Consider the following 10,000-nt stretch of genomic DNA (forward strand, 5'->3'; position numbering starts at 1 on the left):
CTGGGATAAAATAAGGTAATGGGAATTAGATATGAATTAAATACTAATTGTGCTATACAGTTCCATGACGCAATTAGCGTTTCCTTTAACTTGAAATATTTATTAAGGCTTCTCTATGAAAATTCTTGTTACCCTGGAGTTTCTGTTGCTTCATATGCTTCCATACTCGTCATTTGTGTATTGCCCTTGTAAAGGTCATCTTTTTCCTTTTGTCTATATATATTTGTCCTTTTGTCTATATCGTTCCCTCGCCCTGTCGTCGGCGGTGTTGACTATAATGTAAGGTTACCAAGTATATTGGGGAAAAATATGTTACCAGACAACTCTAAATGATCGTATATTCATTTCAGTATTACTGTATTTCATCAATTACTAAAGATTTTGTATAACTGACAGTTAAAGGGTAAAGAGAATATGCGTTATAATTGCTTTACTGCATATTCCCATAGTCAACATAAGATTGTATACCATGAAAATATTAACGCAATACAGGTAGCTCTACTCCTTTCAATGATAATGAAATAATGCAGTTAGGCCTACTGCTTTCAATGATAAATTTATATCTTTGGATTCAATTACCGTGCTTGCCTATTCAAGTGGTGAGGGCCGAGATGCAAACAAGTACAGTAGTTCCAACTCGGCTAAGTTTAAAACAGAATCACTAACAATTTCCTTATTTATTTACTTTGATTGTACATACAAAACAGTTTGGATTATAATACATTTACAGCATGCCATTTAAATTTTTATAATTATTGCTTAACGTACTGAAGGCATTTCTTATTGTACACAAAGGGGAAATATTTGCGGTTTTACGATCATTACAGTATTACTAGGAACCTACGCTTGACGTCATAGTTGTATACGTCAGTACTAGCCTCTCTCTGTTTACTAAATCTAGCTAGGTTTTCTTTGATATTTCTTTTGATTTCCTCAGATAAGTATCTTTATACTTCACTCTCAATTCAGGTAAAGGATAAATGTGGGTGTAACTTTTCATTTTCTTCTCTGAAGAAACAAGGAAAACAACCTATATATATATATATATATATATGTATATATATATATATATATATATATATATATATATATAGTATATATATATATATATATATATGTATGTATATATATGTATATATATAATATATATATGTATATATATACATGTATATATATATATATATATGTATATATATATATATATATATATATAAATTGCGTGTGTGCACACGCATGAATGAATAAAATAAACTCAATTTATAAAAATGCTTTTATTAATATCATAACATCTACAAGATTAAACGTGTTTTACACATATGTGTCCAATAACATAAATGGATATACAACCTGAGACATGATTAGGGCCCGAAAATTTCAGAAAATACATGAAAAGTTTGGAAGACAAGTGGTTGATTGCTGGAAAGCTGGAAGTGAGGTGAAAGCCTTTAATAATATCTTCAAAGAATTACTGGAAAATTTCCAAAGTTTTAAGTATTGGAGTTCATGAACACCTTCACAATAATAATCAACAAGCAAACCAAATGCAGATACGAAAATAAATTATAAATCAAAGAACATAATAAACAAAACAATATTGAAGTATTCGCTGGGATTTGTCAAAAACATTTATTATGATGAAAACGTTTAATGCAGTTCATTAAATTTGAGGCCTATATGAAAAGTTCTTCGATTATTGAATATTGTTTTAGACTGAAAATTAAACGATATCTAACCATATATAAACAGAGAAAACATTGCCATATGGAATAACTCAGATACAACGTACTCAAAGAAATTGATACAAAACAATGACAAAAATCTCATTAAGATAAATAATTAAGCATAGTTTGTAGCGTGCTGGAAGCTCAAATTAATTATAAAGTAGTTGAAAGAGGTCTAAGGGGGTCAAGCTAAGCTTGAAAGGAAAGTTGACACAAGTATCTGTTAGAAGTTCCAGTAGGGTATGGGAACGCCGCATACTGAGTTATGGTAATTTGTAACTTATAAAGGGGGATGTGATAAGTTTATGGAATGCTTTAGATAGAGATCACAGGCCCCCTGTTGGTTAAATGAGTTAGTAGGGAAAGATTCCAATGTGGAGTTATGGTAGGCTAATGAATTGGTATATAGTAGAGATGGGAGCAAAGATTAAATTAGTTCCATTGAATTACTTGGAATATATTCCACGTTGCAGGATGTGCATATAGGTTCTTGGGAAGAGTTGGATAGGATCTAGGGAAGGAAGGTCTTCCAGGAAGAATTGGGATAAGCAAGGCACCAAGGAGAGTTTGGAATGATTCAAGGAAAGAGTTTTGTAAAAGTCCTATAGAGGATATTGGGATACATTTTGGTGAGTTGGGATGATTTCCAAGGAAGGGGAGACTGGGTAGGTGCCGAGGGCAGTTGAGACTAAGTTTGGCTGCAAATTACTGACAAACTTCTGTTCATTCCAATTTTGCTTCGTCGAAAGTTTCTCTTTTCCCAGAACACTAAATAAAGCGCTTGAAGCAATAAGAAAAAAAAAAGTCGTAAAAATAGATATATATGAAAGATCTTAAGGGATGCTGATTAATATTGATTTAGGATTTCTAAATGGCGGAGATAAACTCGAACGGAAGTAGTGACTTTCGTTTGAGGTTAACACTTTACCATGACGATAGTGGCAAAAATACCAAGAATTGCCTCAACGAAACAATTCTGAACAAAAGGAGTAAAAGGGGAGAATTTTTGTGTTCATAAAAGAGCGCATTAATAATAATAATAATAATAATAATAATAATAATAATAATAATAATAATAATAATAATAATAATAATAATAATAATAATAATAATAATAATAATAAAGTTCTGAAATATAGAAATGGGGAAAAGAAATATGATGGCATTATCAAAGGTAAAGTAACTAAGCTTAAATAATATGTTAACGCAATATGTAAACTCAGATAAGACTGCATATGCAATACAAAATAGACAAAGTTGACACTCATTACGAAAATAAATTAATTTTGACAAGAAATGTAAATTTACCACAGGAAAAAAAAACACAAATCTTACTTCAAACACCAACTGCAAAAACGATGGTGAATGGTAAAAAAAATGTGAAAGTAACAGAAAACCTGAAAAAAACAGCTAGAGATAAAAGAATGATTAATTAAAGAATTGTGTATAGATGAAACAGAATAACTAACGCGAATATAGTACTGAAGATAAAAAAAAATAATGTGGAGAGGAAATGTTCAAGAACGAGAGTACGAATATAAACTACAACATCTAGTAACATTAACTGAATGACTGGCAAAAATAAAATCCTGAGTAGGTGAGGTCTAAAAACGTTTCACAGTAAATTACTCTCGAGGATATTGGCATTGCAATTCTATTGGAAATGAATTTAATCCAAATGTTATAGAAACAGAGTAAATCATTACTCAAAAAGAAGAATAACAAGCAAGGGAAAGCAGAAGCAAAAGTTACGACAAGGAGATATCAACCAAACTCAAAATTCATATTTAAGAGAAGAAGAAGAAACAAATTGTAGCTTCCAAAGGGCAATAACAACCACATATTAAAGAAAAACTGAAATCCGGATGAGACGGTCAGACTCAAGGGGGACTGAAAACTACCGTATTGAAAAAGTTCTTGTAAGGCAATAACTAATTCCTCAACTATCTGAACCTCCTCAAAGGTAGACGAAGTCCTTGAATTAACTTGCGTCCCCGTACGAGACTTCCTCCGAGTATTTGATGTCGTGCCCGTTGGGGTCTTGAGAGGCGTACATACATTCCTCGTCCTCCATACCGTGAGGGTCTTGGCACACGAAGCATGACATGCCGTTTCTCTGGACCTGAGAGTTATTTAGAGAGATAAAGTATTTGGATAAGCAGCGTAAATGGAGTATGTTCTAACAGAAAAGGGCTATAAAATAATGAATAAGATACATCTTCATACCATATAAACAAAACCGGGGAGACTTTAAACGGGAAATATTATACTCAATAACTTCTTCGAATTGATAAGAACTATAACATAAAGACTTGTAAAGGAGTCATAGCCAACCTGCTTGCAAGACGACCTATCTTTCTTCTGGAACTGAGACACCATTTTTGTCAGCTCTGCGTAGTTGTCCTCGGGATCCATGGGCTGGAAATGATGTGGAATCACATCTGGGTGTTCCTGCTTCTTCTCTGTTTAGGGAGGCATTGATAACTCTCAATTAATCTTCAATTATTTATCTCACTTCTTTTTTAAGACCCTTTAACTTTACCCAATAAAGTCTTTCATACGTCGAAGGACCTCCAACTTAGCATAATAAGGTCTTCTATTCGTTGAAAGGATTCTTACTTAGTTTAATAGTCTTTCATTCATGAAACGACTCATAGTTTAGTCTAATAAAGTTATACATTCGTCGAAAGATATCTAACTTAGTCTCATGAATTTCTTTCCTTGAAGGCTATCTTTTGAATGACCTCTCACTTACACTAAAAAAAGTCTTTCAATCATTGAAGGACCTCGAACTTAGTCTAATATGGTTTTTCATTCGTTGAAGGACCTGATTCTAATCTAATAAAGTCTTTCATTCGTTGGAAGACCTTTAACTTAGTCTAATCAAGTCTTCTTCTTCCAACTTTGATCAGAAGGAAGTTGTTGGTAATCGTACGCACTGTGCCATCTAATGACATCCATCACAAGTTTTTTTTTTCCAACCAGGTGTGGGCTGTTTGATTTATGAACATCAGTGATAAACTCTAATACGACCGTAGTTGTCATGTCATACTCCTTAAGACATCCAATTAATTAAGAACCTAGGTTTAAGTTTTCCTTAAAGTTAGTATAGTACCAAATTTCTGGTCGTGGCTAAACAGTTGTTGAGTGATGTTTCAAACAAAAGGCAACATGTCCAACTAACATCGTTTTTTATCAAATCGTAATTAACGGTAATGTGAATCTTATTTTCTAGCTTAATTTCTCTTTCAGATAATTAGATAGCAATTGAAAGAGCTTACGTGTAAAGAGATAATGAAGTAATGTGCTCATAAGTTTAAAGAAAATTGCGCACAGTTTATTTCTAACTTTACACTTGCTTTAAAACAAACAGAAAAATTTTTTAGAAATCAAATGAAACCCGTAATCATAATAGAATGCCGGAATCCATCTAAGACAGAAATAATGAGAAACAATTCAATGAAACGAAAATGGAAGGTAAAATAAGAACGAATTTCCAAATGATATTCACCTCAGTATCTTTTTTTTCGAAATAGGTAAAATGGCATTGGCCATTCAAGCTGATGATGGTCTTCAGTTTCATGGCTCTTTACAACATGCACCTTGATGTTTGACTCTTATTTCTATGGTTCCAAAAGCATACAAACTCAGCATGACAGCCTCTATCCATCTATCCCTATTCTCCATTTATTCCTGCCTGAAAACTTTAAATCAATCAATCAATCAATCTCCATTTATTCCTTTACTCTCCTCTTCCATAACACTCTATAGGAGACAATCATGCAGCTCCTCCTAGAAATTGTATCCAATCATGTTACCGCCAGATAAATGGGACTGTTCTTTTTGTCTCGTCATAGCGTTTCTCAAAACAATTCCCTGTATTGTATAAGTTATGGTCTTTAAAATAAAGCCGATCAATACTGTACATGTACCTGGTTTAATGCAATTTACTGCAATGTGTCTTAAAATTACACCAACTCTCAGACATGTGTTTAGCATCTTATCTTTAAACAGGCTCTTTCTTCCAGTTGATATAGGCTTCTGTAATTAAAAGTGCTAGTTATGTTTAAATAAGGTTTATGTTTTTAGAAGTATCACCGCGAACAACTAATCATAGAAATATATTTCTTCCCTTTTAATAATTATAACAAGACAAACCGGTGCGTAAAATGCGGTCATTAACACCTACGCAGGAACGTTTTTCGGGTGGGAAGGGGGGGGGGGGGTAATTTTGTAAAGGCTCTGACGGTGGGAGATCTGATGGGTTGATTTCAAGTCTAAGAACAGATTCCTGAATTCGATAGGTATACGTACAGTGAACTTGATATGAAAAAAGATATATATATATATATATATATATATATATATATATATATATATATATATATATATATATATATATATATATATATATATATCTTGATAGCTGGACAGGTGAAGTCATCCATGCAGGCATTGTTTCGGTTCAGGGCATAAAAAGATGAATCCTTGCCCAGCCAGAAGCATTTATCAACAATGAATTTCCAGTGGATATACTCGTACATTACCAAGCATAGAATTCGATGATAAATGCCATTGGGGTTGATATTTACCTTGATTAAAATGACGAGTGTTAGTGATACATATTCAATATATATGTGTATATATATACATATATATATATATATGTATATATATATATATATATATATATATATATATATATATATATATATATATATATATATATATATATATATATATATATATATAATTATCAAATAAGTTACAAACACCCCTTAATATCGAATTCACTCTGCCTTGGGATCTTATATGCTTAGGGAAATTTCTTTAATGATAAATATTTCTGCCAGGCCAAGGATTCGAACCTATGACCGATAGATATTAGGATACATATTTGCCTGTTTAGACCAGCCTAACCTTTATTCACATTTCTATCAATCATAGGATATTTGTAGCTTAATTGAAAAATTAAAAATCACGAGTTTTAGTAATGAAATTTTCCTATATATATATATATATATATATATATATATATATATATATATATATATATATATATATATATATATATACATTTGCAACAACAGCAACAAGTGCAGTAGTTTGTAGGTCACTGCAGGAGAAAGGCCCCAGAAAAGTTAATTCATGTCTGAGGTTTGGCCAATTTTCATCACCACGCTGGCCAACTGCGGATTTGTGATGGTAAGAGACCTTTGTCTGATCGCTCACAACAAACTAACCTAGTATGTGTAGCCCTGGCTAGTAGAGCTTTTCTGATCATAACCATACAAAAGTTCTTTCATCACGTTAAAGAATCCCTACCAAGAAAGATATATATATATATATATATATATATATATATATATATATATATATATATATATATATGTATATATATTGCCTGCAGAAATCAAAAAGATATATATGGGTCTCTTCAACACATGCTCATTCACATGACATATTCTTTTTTAACATTCGTTTTTATATTTTTAAAGACCACAAAAAAAAAATTCCGTCAATCAGTAAACATAATATCAAATTTGTTTACTTTTCAAATTTTCAACTTGTCAATTATAAACTTTGCATGCATCATAATATATTTAATCAAAACTTTTTTAATACTTTGAAAAATCTTGATTAACCTTTCTTGACATCCAACAACCTGTAATTTTTGTTAACCTTCCATTGAATCAAAAATGTAAAAAAAAAGGGGAAACCTTTCTTGTGTTTTATTGGTAATGATTTAAACTGACTTTGATATCGTTACAAAAGAAAACATTTTCTTTGAAATGAACTTTTGTATAAATCAAAACTTTATTTATTTTCTCATCAATCTAGGAGACATTATGATTACGGGTGCTTACATTTCCGCCTCTCCCAACTATCATCTTCACCTCTATGCCCAGCACCAAATTCCTTAAAAACATTACCATCAATATTCCCAGTAATAAAAATAAATGTTGACAAATAATTGTCATATATCTTTAATAGCTTAATGCAACATTGGCTCTTCTTGTTATAGGTATACTCCGTCTCTTCTGATTCATTTGCAGAGATCATCAGCATCCCTGTCTTGTGGGTAGCCTCTCTCTCTCTCTCTCTCTCTCTCTCTCTCTCTCTCTCTCTCTCTCAACGATCTTTCAGAATCAGCTTTTTTTATATTCTTGATTGGCCTACCATTGATTTAGGAAGACCGTGGCCGTTAGTGGTAAGAGAGAACATTGATATATATATATATATATATATATATATATATATATATATATATATATATATATATATATATATATATATCAGTATATATATATATACATATATATATATATATATACATATATAAATATATATATATGAACATATATCACAAGCACACGTGATTTTAATTAATGTAAATATCACCCACGAAATGCATTTAATACCGAATTCTATCTTGGGAATACATATCCACTTGGAATTCATTTTATGGTAACAGCTTCTGGCCGGGTGGTGATTCGAACCACCACCTGTACGGCTTGAAACTATGCTGGCAGGGACCCTACCGACTCAGCTATCAAGAGAGACTAAAAGTTTATGACAAGTCCCCCTACATATTCCTGTCGAATTCAGGATTCTGTTCATAGACTTGAAATAGACCCATCTCCACCATGATAGCTGAATCGTGAGTTTGCAACACGTGGTTATTTTAATGAACATATATCACAAGCACACGTGATTTTAATTAATGTAAATATCACCCACGAAATGCATTTAATACCGAATTCTATCTTGGGAATACATATCCACTTGGAATTCATTTTATGGTAACAGCTTCTGGCCGGGTGGTGATTCGAACCACCACCTGTACGGCTTGAAACTATGCTGGCAGGGACCCTACCAGCATAGTTTCAAGCCGTACAGGTGGTGATTCGAATCACCACCCGGCCAGAAGCTGTTACCATAAAATGAATTCCAAGTGGATATGTATTCCCAAGATAGAATTCGGTATTAAATGCATTTCGTGGGTGATATTTACATATATATATATATATATATATATATATATATATATATATATATATATATATATATATATATATATATATATATATATACTTAATCGATTCTTTCAACCTATATTGAACCAAGAAACAGCGTTAGTGACGTGCATACATTCACTAAGAAAGGGATGGTAAGGTTTATTTTATAATTAATTTGTACTCTGGACCGCCCTTATTAACAAATACAAATTCGCAGGTGTATGACGCAACAGTCAAGCGTTGGCGAAGACACAGAAATATGACCATTTTCTTTTTCCTAATTCGATTTGTCTATGTTGATTACGTTAATTATAAGAATATCAAAGTACACCATAGTCATGCACCTTTTGGCACATAACTATTACTCCTTAAATGATTTGCATCTGTAATGAATAATGATATTCTCCTATCAAGAAAATTCCATTAGGCACGCTGTCCTAAACTCGTCCCACGAATCTTCAACTATGCTAATGATTGTTACCTTGATCACTTGTACAGGAATATGACTTACCATCCATGTGTTCTAATGAAGAAAGGAAATACTAAACACTTCTATAAGTAAACGCAGTTGCTTCCGATAGCATATGAGAAATTCACACAATTTTCTGATAAAAATATTCATTCTTAATAAGGGAAGGATCGTTGGACAATTTACCAACTACCAATTCTCTAGCCTCTACCTTCCTACCACTCTTTTTTGACAAACGTGTTCGTCAAATAACATACTATATTAGTTTGGACAAGGTGCCTCTGATGCCATCTATTGGTCGTAAAGTAAAACTCGTTACGATTTAAGGGAGGGATCTAGGGCGGGGGGGGGGTCTGTGTTGTTATGCCCTTCGGAATGTAACAATATTGTATTCTACGTAGTTCTTACTAATAATACATGTCATGCCATGAAACATATTAATTATATTTTTGTTTCAAAAAGTAATTGAAAATTAAATCAAATAACTGTGTAAAACCTTGAATGTAGCACTATCTGGCAACCCCAACCCCCAAAGATAATTGAACTAACGATTGTTTACTGAGGAAATATTTGTGTGACATTTATTGTGAAATTTGTAATTTCTTAAGAATTAAGTTGTGACCAGACAACAAAGAACACCAAGTCTGCTTTATAGCAATTTTGTGCCTAAATAGCAACAGAAATGAAGTAATGAAAATTATAATGCGTGGATGCGGGGGATAATTAGCAATTTGGTATTCTACTGCTAGGGCCATCTATTGGCTATCAAAATAACAATGTCTTGAGCTCTT

Source organism: Palaemon carinicauda, chromosome 5 (genome assembly GCF_036898095.1).
Source record: "Palaemon carinicauda isolate YSFRI2023 chromosome 5, ASM3689809v2, whole genome shotgun sequence".
Lineage (NCBI taxonomy): Eukaryota > Metazoa > Arthropoda > Malacostraca > Decapoda > Palaemonidae > Palaemon > Palaemon carinicauda.